The sequence below is a fragment of the Microtus oregoni genome, unplaced genomic scaffold, assembly GCF_018167655.1.
Source record: "Microtus oregoni isolate MIOR12 unplaced genomic scaffold, Mior012 000012F_ref0000307, whole genome shotgun sequence".
Taxonomy (NCBI): domain Eukaryota; kingdom Metazoa; phylum Chordata; class Mammalia; order Rodentia; family Cricetidae; genus Microtus; species Microtus oregoni.
This window is the reverse complement of record NW_024543071.1, coordinates 4,627,074-4,640,389: the sequence shown is the minus strand read 5'-3', so window position 1 is coordinate 4,640,389 and position 13,316 is coordinate 4,627,074.

Sequence of the window (13,316 nt, the reverse complement as noted above, 5' to 3'; positions counted from 1 at the left end):
TGTTAGCTGGTTGTGAAACGCCAGGCCAATCAACCCCGCTAAGCTTTCGTTTCTTCGCCACACAGTGAAAACAAAGAATGAGACACTGCAGATGACGCTCGTAGCACAGTGTCTCAATTCAGTCAGAAATTGGTTTTGAAAGCGACTGTGACATAGATCCACATCTCCACTGCGCGGCATTGGGAGGAAGGCGTCTTGCTCGGGGATTCCGTTCCAAGCCTCGTTTTGCTCACTTGGCTGGGCTGTTTTCTGAGGGCTGCTGTTCACCTCCACGGAAGTATCACAGCAAGTTCCCAGAGAAAGTTCCTTGTGAGGTGTTGTGAAGGAAGCCGAGAGGAAAACAAACCAAGCCGAAGCGGGAAAACACAGCTTGAGAGTTCAGAGGCGCTCACGGTAAATTAAGTTAAAAACACAGTCGACAAACAGATGACTAAATAATACACAGACCCACAGATCTGAGCTTATAAGTGCTATCTTACATAAGATTGTTCAACTAAACTAGCCCAGCCATTAAAAAAAAACCCTCACATATGACATTTTTAAAAATAGAGAATCAAATACATCTAAATCCGTGCTGTTTATGTAACACAGATATAGCAGATCTATCCAGGGAGGAGTTGGCATCGGCGCTTAGGGAATGGCGTACTATGTTAGCGTGATCCCCGGATTTCTCCTACTTGGTAATCATGGGCATCTGCTTGCACATTCAGCTCCTGACGGGGAGGGATCCAGGACCGGCTGAGCCAGACTTAGTATCAGATGGGAAGACAAGTCATTGGTGACAGCACTTGGACCTCGGTTGGGTGAGGATTTGGAGGTAGCGCTGTTCTGCATAAATCTGAGGTTCATTTGGTTCGTGGCCAGGCACAGATTAAGATAACGTTGGTTCGGAGAATAGGGAGCTATCTCAGTGGGTAGAGAGCTGCGTGTGCTAGCACAGGACGTCACAGTGGGTAGAGCACTGTGAGTGTGAGCACAGGATGTCTGTGAGTGTGAGCACAGGATGTCACAGTGGGTAGAGCACTGTGAGTGTGAGCACAGGATGTCACAGTGGGTAGAGCACTGTGAGTGTGAGCACAGGATGTCTCAGTGGGTAGAGAGCTGTGAGTGTGAGCACAGGATGTCACAGTGGGTAGAGCACTGTGAGTGTGAGCACAGGATGTCTCAGTGGGTAGAGCGCTGTGAGTGTGAGCACAGGACGTCACAGTGGGTAGAGCACTGTGAGTGTGAGCACAGGACGTCACAGTGGGTAGAGAGCTGTGAGTGTGAGCACAGGACGTCACAGTGGGTAGAGAGCTGTGAGTGTGAGCACAGGACGTCTCAGTGGGTAGAGAGCTGTGAATGTGAGCACAGGATGTCACAGTGGGTAGAGAGCTGTGAGTGTGAGCACAGGACGTCACAGTGGGTAGAGAGCTGTGAGTGTCAGCACAGGATGTCACAGTGGGTAGAGAGCTGTGAGTGTCAGCACGAGGACCTGAGTTCACCAGCATCCATGTAAAACTGAGATCTCTTCTGTCTGACACTCCAGAGTTTCTGTGTTGGGGGCAGTGAGACCCCAGATCCTGAATTTCTTGTAATCCCCTGATCTGAGTGCCTACAGCTGCTCTGAGCACGAGACCTTCAGGAGCTCCTGATGGCAGGAGAGTGGTTTCTGGTGGGGTTGGCTGGGGCGTGGCTATCTCTATATAATCCGCCCCTGAACCCATAAAGGGGGCATTCTTGGGGAATTCAAGGATGACCTGTGTCGCTGTCTCTCTGTCTGTGTGTGTCTGTGTATTTTAACCTCCAGCTCCCTTGCCCAAAGCTTGCAAACTGGGTGCCAGCGCACAGAGCACAGACACGGGGGCACGGGGCATGGCAAGATGAGAGGCTGTGGCCCCTGGGATCTGGTGGAACAGTGAAGAGAGTCTGTCTTAAGCAGAGAGAGCTGGAGAACTGACAGCCGAGGCTGCCCTCTGACCTCCTTACATGCATGCTTGCACCCGCACACACAAACACCCATGCATGCAGTATACCGGATACATAGCCCATATCCACACACAAACACCCATGCATGCAGTATACCGGATACATAGCCCATATCCACACCAAACACCCATGTATGCAGTATACCGGATACATAGCCCATATCCACACCAATATTTTAAGACATTGTTTGTTTTGGTTATCATTATATAATGGACCATTGGTATACAGTTTAAAAATACATAATATTAAGATATCTACAAAACTTCACATTCCCATAAGTGTGTGTGTGCGCGCATTACTGAGATTAAATCTTTTCTGTATGCTTGATAAATACTATGGAGCTGCTCCCCCTGTCCTATAATAAATCTAAATCTAAATCAAGCTGCTGAAAAGAGCTGTTTCCTAACTGATATTTTAGGACCTGAAGCACTCTGTCAATCAAAATCTTAACTTCAAGGTCATAAAATCCTGTTTTTCACTGGGTTCTGTGTGAGTACCTGGTTTTACCTGGCTCCAAAGGCCAGCTTTGTTCTTCGGTTATAAAGACTTGTAATTTTTTCCCCACATGGTTATTTACTGTCTGTTACATTGATTCTTCCTGTGGAAGAAAAAAAAAGCAGCCATGTTGCATCCATGGGAAAGGATTCTAAGTTTGCGTCCACGATATCAAAGCAATTTTTAAAAAGGGAGCCACGTGACACACCAGCTGGATCGACTGACTTTTGGAAATCACTAGCAGGAAACTGAGCTGTTCCATCCCATGTCCAAGAGAGTTGCTGAGGCACACGTCCTGCACTAAGAAACTATGAAACAGCAGTTGCTCCCTGCCCCGTCTTGAGCACACACATAAAGAAGGCAGGCCTCACGCCCCCCCCCCGCCCCCCACTTCTGAGACCATGCAGTATCAATCATGTCGCCATGGCCGGGATACCACATTTTGGGGTCTGTCTTAAGTATGAAACAGGAATTCTCCTCAGGTTTGCCATGTGTCCCAGAGGACAGCAAGTATGGCGTGTACCTTATACAGGTGACGAAGGCTATGCCTAAACGTTCTGATGCGCTTGAAATACACACCACGAGAGGCAGAGTGGCCTTGAAGTCCCTGGTGCTTCGCAACGCTGGCTGTTTGGAATTAGTCTTTACAGTGACTGATGAGTTACCCCTGATCCGACATGGCAACCGTTCTTTCGCAAAACAAAAGTTGGGGCACAGAGATGAAACAGAAGGTGGCCCCCACAATCCTAGAAGAGGGGTCTCACATAGACCTTTCTCTCAGAGCCCTCAGGAGGGGCCAACTGCCCACACCTCGAGTGTGAGCTTCCAGCAAACTGAGTCATTCTTCATTAGCCTGGCGCACCAGGGAATAGCACAGTTATTTAAATACTCTCTTTGGCATAATTAAAACAGTATGAAAAATAACTCTAGAATTTCCGTCCTTCTGTTTTCTAGGGGGAAATAATGTTTTCAAAATATCCTGTCTGAATTCTCAAAGATGGACGCCCTGTGAAACATCACGTGACGGCCCTGGTAATGGATTTATCAGTGACACTGGGACGCACAACAGCCTTGTTTAGAGTTAGTGGCACAGTGGTTTCCCGGTGCTCTCTTCTCGTGGGAGATTCTGTGGTGGCTTCTCCACCCCGTGCATCATCCACACCTCCTCGTCCCAACTCTCTTTTAACCTATTGTGAAAGAACGAAAAACATTAAACCAGGAAGATATTAAAATTCTAAAGTTACATTAATAGCATCAAGTCCATCTAAAAAGAGTCTCTCAGAGGCTAGGCATGTGACTTGGAAGACCCTCCAGAGGCTAGCTAGCCATGTTGGACTTGGAAGACCCTCCCTTCTCGTTGGAAACCCACTCCTTGCGTCCTGTCTTCAGGGATGAAGGTGTTGTAGATTCAGCTCCACAAAGCATGGTGTTGCTTTGACATTTAGCTGGTCACAGGAGCCTTCCAGCCCCCTCAGAATCTTGTAAATTTGTACCTTCAAGAGAGCAGCCTGACTAAGTACGACCAGGGGAAAAAAATTTCCCCATCGAGAGTTTAGTGGGCTGTGCTTTGCCGCTATTGTTGGCTATTTATTTGGAATGATTGCACCTTGGAGGAGGGTGTGGGAGACCTCTCTGGAATGACCTTCTCATGATGCAAAATGAGTTTGGGAAAATCAAATTCCCCAAACAGAACAATAATCAGGCAAAATGGCCACAAGGGCATAAACTTGCCTTTGGAATAAAAAGGTACTTACCAAGTGAGACTCATCACTGTGATGCTCCCACGGCGAAAAGGATCTCTTCCCTTCAGTTCCACGGCTAGAGGTCAGCTCTTTTGGTGCCTCTGGTGTTTGTATATGGTGAGGGTTTTGAACTTTGTGACATAATCCTGCTGTCGCTCCTGCTGAGATGTGGTTGTGGGACACAATCCAGGGAAGAGCTGGTATTGCTGAGCTGAGAACGACCCCACACGCCTCCTGGGCCTTATCACTGTGAATGTCCCAGACATCTTAGAGGTGGGCATGTGTTACGGGAGGTCCTCCCACTCCTCCAGCCTATCGCTGCTGAGATACCAGCCCACTGGGGCGTGGTCTCTCTCCCTTTAAAAAAGCGGCCACTTCCTTCTCCTCTCTGTCTCTTCACTTCCTGCTCCGCAGGCCACTAGACTCCCTTCCTGGTTGCGCAGAGGGCTGATGGTGATCTGTAAGTTTTTTCCCCTTTAAATAAATACCACCCTATTAATCATAATTCCAAACTGGTGTGGCATTGTTTATGACTTGTGCATTCAGTGGGCGTGGTCTCTCAGTGGCGATAGGCTGGAGGAGTGGGAGGACCTCCCATAACAGGCATGCTTGCTCCCATTTAACAGATGACAAAGCTGAGCATTAGAGTGTTCACATAACTCATCCTGAGTCGTCTGACTCAACTGGCAGGACCTCGATTTTAACCCACACAGTCTGACTCCGCAGGGTTCTTACTCATCAAGGTATATATATACCCAAGGAAAGACACACACACACACACACTCACACACACACACTCACACACACACACACACACACACACACCATAGACACACATATATATGAGGGAAATGTCAAAACTAATTACTAAAATTGGTGTAATCTTGCTAAAATGCCAATCATTTTAAAGTGTGCAGTAAAAACCACCTAAGACACAAATGTGGAGGTCCCAGATGTTTTCAAAATCTATCTGTTCTAAAATACTGATTATTTTTTTTTGGCATAGTTAATCATGGGCTTTTAAGTTGTCTAATAAGCAAACTTTGTTCTCAGTTGTCTCCTGGAGAGCACGGCTGAAAATAATACATAGGAGTGAAGATGTGTGGGCCTGTTTTAACTCACTGAGCAGGGGTAGGAGAAACAACCCAAGCCTTGTGGCAAGCCAGACATGGTGTGCACATCTGTAATCCCACTAGAGAGGCTCAGACAGGAAGGTTGTGAGTCCCAGGCCAGCGTAGGTTACAAAGGAAAAGAACTGACAACCAACACCAGTTTGTTTGTTTGTTTGTTGTAAATCCTGCTGCAAAGGAGTCTGTCAGCCACAGGTAAGAGGGAAGGCAGTCTGAGTTCCCTGTCCCGGGCTGCTGCCGTGGGTCCAAAACTCACCCCTGGGCAGCTGAGGATAGGGAACCTGAAATGACCCTATCCTATAGCAATACTGACAAATATCTTGCATATCACCATAGAACCTTCATCTGGCGATGGATGGAAATAGAGACAGAGACCCACACTGGAGCACCGGACTGAGCTCCCAAGGTCCCAATGAGGAGCAGGAGGGAGAACATGAGCAAAGAAGTCGGGACCACGAGGCGTGCACCCACCCACTGAGACAGTGGGGCTCATCTATTGGGAGCTCACCAAGGCCAGCTGGACTGTGACTGAAAAAGCATGGGATAAAACCGGACTCTCTGAACATGGTGGACAATGAGGGCTGATGAGAAGCCAAGGACAATGGCACTGGGTTTTGATCCTACTTCATGTTCTGGCTTTGTGGGAGCCTAGCCAGTTTGGATGCTCACCGTCCTAGACCTGGATGGAGGGGAGAGGACCTTGGACTTTCCACAGGGCAGGGAACCCTGACTGCTCTTTGGACTGGAAAGGGAGGGGGAGAGGAGTAGGGGGAGGGGGAGAAGGGTGGGAGGAGGGGGAGGGAAATGGGAGGCTGGGAGGAGGCAGAAACTTGTTTTTTTTCTTTTTCTCAATAAAAAAATTTAAAAAAAAAAGAGGGAAGGCAGTGTCACGGTCAGACCGCAACCATCCTTTGAATTTTTTTTATAAAGGACTATGGCAGTACCCACAGCACCCACGGACACACCCGGCTAGGACAGCACCATCAGTGGCACTGTGAGCCCTTGGCAAGGACTTGGGGCATTAGGGCTCAATGCGCATGCCACCTGACTCCCTAGTCTGAAATGACACTTCTCAGGGCACACAGATAATAACACAAGTACAGCTTGCTGCTAGGCGCCCCCAGGGGCTCCAGTTTAGCGCTTAACTGACACCCCAAGGGGCACCACAGCTCTGGAGCCCCATGGTCTCAGGTGGAATTTCTCACGGAGCCTTTTTCCAGGTACTATTAAAGCTCCAACTGACTTCAGGGTTTATTTAGCTTTTCTCTGGTGATCCTGGTCTTCAGAGTCAGTTCATGTGGAGCCTGTGGACATCCACACTAGCATGTATCCACGATGAGACGTCTGTGTGGATGAATGCCGTGGCTACTCCAATCGCCAACACTAACCAACGTTGCATGACCGCGCCACTTCGTCTGTTCACAACTGGCCACTTAGAGCTTACTTCAAGACCTTCTCCAAGTCCCCAAATATTTCTTGCAATTGAATTCTGCTCACAAGTAGGAATGGGTGGCCGGGGTCACCAAGGATGGGAGGCTGGACAGTTGAAGGCTAGTCACGGAATTAGAAAGTCAGAATAGCTTTTCTTGCTCCATGAAAGCATCGCATCTTTCTCCGCTTGCTCCAGTTTCTCCACGTTCAAGGAGGTGGGGAGAGGGGGCGGGGCTTGGAGGGAAGGCATTTCTCTACTGGTATGAAAGGTAATTTAAACTTAGCAGGAATCTGAAAAGAAGGTCATTTGCCCCCTTAACATTTAATTACGGGATAATCTCTGGTGGGAAACAAACCTGGTCATCAGATAAAGGGCTCCGATTGGTTTTATTCAAGGAGAGGCAAAGTTGAGATGTTATGGAAAATAAATGTCATGTCAAAGGTTTGATATTTATTTTCAAAGCAAGAAGCCTGACCGCAGTGGTCATCAAAAACAGAGTAGTCTTCAGGCTGCTCCGTCCTGCTGGGACACAAAGGCCATGGCAGGCCTCTGCTCACTCAGGTCGGCACAGACATTTTTGCAGGCTGCAGCTAATGAGTTCTGAGGCACCAAGCTATCTACACAATGCAAAAATGAGAGAAGATATCTGGTTGGTATCCTCAATGTGGAGAGAAAGAGACACAAACAGTTGGCTTTGCCATCCAGCAATGAAGCAGACAAACAACCTTTTCTGCCTGTTCCCTCTTGGCAATCCATTCATTTGGGTGGCCCTGATGCCTGACTCCCATGGCTCAAGGGAAAACACAATGTCCTCTTTTATTATAGAAAAACTTCTAGACATAACCTTTTAAGTGGTTCCATTAGTCCACAGAAATTTAGTAAGCACTTTCTACGCGGCCAGGAGGTCAGTGTTTGGAGGACAGCATTCCTGTCCTCTGGACACTTGCAACCAAGGGCTTCGGGATCCTTGTCGCTGTCAACTCGTCAGTGCCTACAATGAAACTATTTTTCTGGAACACATAAGACTGCTGTCACCAGCCTGGACTTGGGCAAGTCGAAGGAGAGCTGCCGGCCAAGCGCTTGTCACCTGTGATGGTGATATACACATTAAGGTAGGGTTTCAACTCACCAGTCAGTCTTCACTCCCTCCACAACCGAGAAACAGCAGAAACCTTGAGGTTTGCACCTAGCTGCCTTGCTTGGCCCTCCTCCCCTTCAAGTTGCTAGTCAGGGCACGAAATGGAGATCAGCTCCTCTCTCTGTTGCCGATAGTTCACTACTGAAATACACTAAGAAACCTGGGCAGGAGAAGCACGCAAGCAAATATTTCTGTAAAAAGAGGGAGCGAAACCGGGCGGTGGTGGCGCACGCCTTTAATACCAGCACTTGGGAGGCAGAGGCAGGCGGATCTCTGTGAGTTCAAGACCAGCCTGGTCTACAAGAGTTAGTTCCAGGACAGGCTTCAAAACCACAGAGAAACCCTGTCTCGAAAAACAAAACAAAACAAAACAAACAAACAAACAAAAAACAACAACAAAAAAGAGGGAGTGATTCGCCAGGGAGACAGATTGCCCAGGAAGCCTGGAAACCCGAGTCCTACCTTCAAAACCCATGTAAAACATGGATGTAGAGAAGCCATGCCGCAGCCTGCCCTCTTACCCCACACACTACACACAGCAATTTAAAATGCATTTTAAATGGGGGCTGGGGCCGTAACTCAGCAGTGAAGAGAGCACTTCCAGGTTCAATCCCAGCCCTACAGGCATCTCGTCTTCATCTGTAACTCCAGCTCCAGAGGATCTGATGGCCTCTTCTGGTCTTCTCAGGCAACAGGCACACACGTGATGCACAGACATACATGCAAATCAAACACTCATATGCAATTAAAATTTCCAAAAATAAAAAGTGGGGTATGGGCTGGCATGTACCCCAGAAATACAGCATTTGCTTACCAGGTATAAGAACCCAAGTTGGATACCAGACTCACAGAAAAAGGGAAAAGAACAAAAGATTAGGTACATATACTCAGTAAGGATATGAGAAAATACATATTTATTTTTTAGGAAAAATAATATTTTAAATGATTTGTTCACGATAAGAGAATTGAAAACAGTTCTCTATTACCCAGCCTCTGAATCATATTAGTAGTGAATGTGACAAAGAAGGGGTCAAAATGACTAAAATAAGCTTATCTAGGGGCACGGAGTCTTCTGAAGTCTCAGCACCTTCTGTGGTCTGAAAGGTCACTGCGATAAGACAGCGTTCGATGTATTACAAATGTGTGGTGCTTAGATTAAAAAAAATTCCCCACCTGGTCTACAAGAGCTAGTTCCAGGACAGGCTCCAAAACCACAGAGAAACCCTGTCTCGAAAAACCAAAAAAAAAAAAAAAAAAAAAAAAAAAATTCCCCATACACTAGGTCATATATTTCACACGTAATGGGGGGGGGGGGGAGGGAGGCCAAACAGTGAGTTCATTTGAAAGGATGAGGTCACCACTGAAGGTCAAAGGATAAAGCCAGGACAGGAGCCTGTGTCTTCTGCCTTGCCATCTGAACACTTTCCAACGCACCCAATTTTTGAAAAATATTATTATTGGCTCCAGCATTGTTCAATGTACTTGTCAGACACACCAGGAAGAGGAGGAGGTAGAGAGGTAGGGAGGGGGAGGGGAAGAGGGAGCTTTTGAATTCTCCAAGTAGCCCAGCCTGGCCGTGCTTACTGTATACGCTCCTCTGTGTTTGCTGTGGTCATCGTGGTGGCAGTTGCTCGTCCCCGTGTAGACTGTGACCAGCATGAGGCAGGTGGCCCTTCAGTTAGTTAGCTCTGACTGATCCCTGCAGCAGCCATATGGCTTTAGGTGAAAACCCGCGTCTCTATCCTTACCAAGAGCCACTTAAGCTCTGATTAGACCTTTTGATTAGTGACAGGTTGATTACAAGTAGCTTGAGGTTATTATCAGCCTCCAGGAAAACTTTCCTGACAGGTTTTGATGCTCTTCCTAGGGTTTCGCTGGCCTGTCTCTCAGCGGTTGCTTGACTGCTCACCTTCATTTTCAAGAGTGGAGACAACCTTGTCAAGTTCATGGCTTATAACCACGAGTGGTGTGGACTGACTGCTAACCACTGCTCTACAGATATCTGACTTGGTCTAGAACTTGAGATGAGATTGAAGGCGTCGGCAATCTTCCTGGGCTGGAAATGGTGGTGGCGGTGGGTGACATTTCCAGTGTTTAGAAACGCTTACCGGGTGTGGCGGTTGGCCACATGTTATCTCGGCACCTAGGAACCCAAGACAGGAAGGCTGCAGTGGGCTTGAGGCTAGCCTGGACCCCAGGACAGAATGGGTCACGCAATGAGACAGTTTATAAGAGGAGTATTGTGAGGTCTTACATGGAGATGTTGACTTGTCTATAAGAATATTGAGTATTATGTGCACTATAAGCATGAGCGAAGATTCCAAGGTCTGAAATATTCAACCACTTCTCATTCATGCAAAACAATAGTTTAATTAAATATGACATTTATGAATCCAAGTTAAATATTAATTAATGCCAAGTAATTATTAATGAGCATGGAAGCTGTGAAAAACGGTAAGATAGCGCTGACTTTCCATAAGCACATGACCTAGAAAAGGGGGTGAAATCACACAGAGAGCAAAATGATTTAAGAGATGTCAAAAGCTGTAAAAAAAAAAAATCTGTCACAGCCACCTGAAAGAGCTACTGTAGACGGACCTGACATCATTTCCAGACGCAACAGGCAGAAAAGACAACAGGAGGAGGGAGAAGCAAGTGCAGGGCTTCACCTGATGGGAGCACAGACAGTTCTCCAGCTGAGACAGGGATGGTCAAAGACCATACCTAGTGGAGCTGGCCTGAGGGGACCATGAGGTTCTGAACTAAAAAGATTCTTGGTGACATCCAGATCATGGTGCTGGTGCATTGAATTAGGCAATGCATATGTCCCTTTTTCTTTCGCCAAACCCAGGCCCTTCGCCTGATAGGTAAATATCATACAGTTGAGCTACCTGCTCAGCCCTGCAGTGTGAGATTAAATGGAATAAGGAGGATTAGTGACAGAGAGCCCACACTCCCGTGGGGTGCAGGGAGCAAGACAGGAAAGGAGGCTGCCTGGTGGGGACTCCGAGGAAGGGGCCTCTGATTAGCACTAGGACTTTCTATTGTTTTCTGAAGCACTGTTAAACCCATGGGGTCCTACAGACTGATCCACTCGAGTGGCGAGTAGAAAACCTTATGACCTGAAACCACTCACACGGGTGCAGGCTGACGTTAAGTTTAAGCACGGTTGATTTGAGGGGGCGGAAGCATTCAGCGGTAGTCGGGCGTGAGAGGATGGACACAGTTGTCTTGAGAGTGGGCTGAAGATGACCTTTGTTTGGACTTTTCACTCTGTGCATGAGTCCCTCACCAGAAGCAGCTGCCTGGACTTGAACCTCCCAACCTTCAGAATTCTGAGCCAAAATAAACCCCTTCGTACATTACCCAGTTTCAGGTATCCCCGTCATAGCAACAGAAAACAAACTAAGTCGGCTTCTATGTTGAATTTTTTCTTCTTACTCCCATATCCTTATCTCAGGACAAAAGTGCCAACAACAAACAAAAAAGGTTAAGCCTTGGTCTACATGCTAGCCGAAGCCACACTATTCCAAACTCACCTGCCAGGACGGCGGAGGAAAGTCCCTGAGAATATTTGGGATTCCTCTCTGCTTGCAGCCTTCTGTTGAAGGCCCTGCTAGAGAAGCTCCTGGCTGGGAACACTTGCACGTGGATGTATTTATCGTGCAGAAATACAAGGAAGCTGGGTGCAACACCAAATAATCATGGGGGAAGTGCCAGGCAAGTCAACGGTCCCAGAGCCGTGGTCCTGCTGCCTTGCGTGTTTATGCATATAAGTAACAACACGTTACTGGCCCCTGCAACTCAGTCCTCCTGGCTTTAGCACTCCCAGAAATGCCATGCCCTGGGGACACAAGGTTGACACACTGCACCCTGATAACACTATGTCTTTCCACATTCCCTACACACCAGCACTCAGAGGCCCTTTCCTGGTCAGCCTTGATGTCAACTCATTCCAAAACGCTGTGTTTTCAGACTTCCTCTTGAGCCACGCTTCCCCTAAAAGCCTGAGAAAGGGGAGACCCTGGCTTGAAGAGGCTGGGGTGACTATGGGCGCCAACTCCTTCCACCCTCTGTTCCCAGATTCTCAATGCTCCCATGTTGGCAGAACTCACGCTTGATAAGTCCAGGACAGGGGTGAATAAGCAAATCAGTCCCCACTTCTCGATAGTCAAGCTTGAGCCTGAAGCACAGCCATATGTTTGACCTTATAAGTGGTGCAGCTGTCACTCTTTGCTCTGGACAGCTGCAGTTGCATCCTTCCACAAGGTGGGAACACCACCCCGACCTCATGTTGGTGCTCCTTCCAGGCGCTATTCTTTTTATTCCAATGCAAGAAAGACTCGGAGTATTACATAACATTATATAACATAGCATGCACCCTTCGGAGACGACTGGAAACTGTCTGCTTCTCAAGAACTCAATTACAGATTTTCCTTTTTTAAAGACTTGAGGTAGGGGTATTCCCAGAGGCAAATCAGAGAAGACCCAGCCCTGAGGTCCATCCTCACCTTCTCTCACCTGAAAAGAAGCTAACCTCTCATTTCAGGTTCGCCTGCCAATGTGAAGGGGAGGATGAGATATAACTTTCAATACTTTCAGATTTAATCACCTTGGGTATATATATATATATATATATATATATATATATGTTCTTCCCTCGTCTTTCCAAAGCTAATCCCACAGTTTTGAGAATCTGGGAAATTGGGCAAAGGAGAAAACAGCTACCCTACCAAGAAAGCTGAAATCCCAGTTCATGACGTCAACCAAAAGGAATAGTGCCTTGTGTTGACTCAGCTCGGATTATAAAACCGTATGGGCGATAGAGCACAAATACAGGTGTTAAGGTGTTAATACCAGAGCCAGAGAGTCTGAAGCGTCATTCGGTGTGTTCTTTCTACGCGCGGGGGGGGGGGGGGGGATGGTGGTGGTGTCATCTACTCTAGACTTAATGTTTCCCTAAACTTCTTCTTTATCCTCTGAACACGCTGTGGCGGCGTCCTTTTCCTTAGCTAGGGTTGGTGTGTGTGTGTGTGTGTGTGTGTGTGTGTGTGTGTGTGTCCAACTGGTCCTTGGCGTGGGCTGTGACATCCACAAACCTTCACTTCCTTTCTCCATCGACTGCACTTGAGTGACAAGACAGCTCTGCGAGAGAACAGCTAGAGAAGCCTTTCTGACAGATGCGCGCTCTGCTCCAGCAACCCGCCTGGCTGGAAAGTTTCCTCTAACCACTAACACCCACTTCCCATTCCCCCAGCTGTCAGGCTGGCCGGGTCCCCTCTCGATCAGGGAAGGGCCAGGCTGCCTGATGGCAGAACCAGTCTCACGCTAAACTCCTCCAACCCCAGCAGATAGGCTGTCCAAGGCACTCCGGCGGCGTCTCAGAATACCAGCAAGATTCCCTTCTCGCT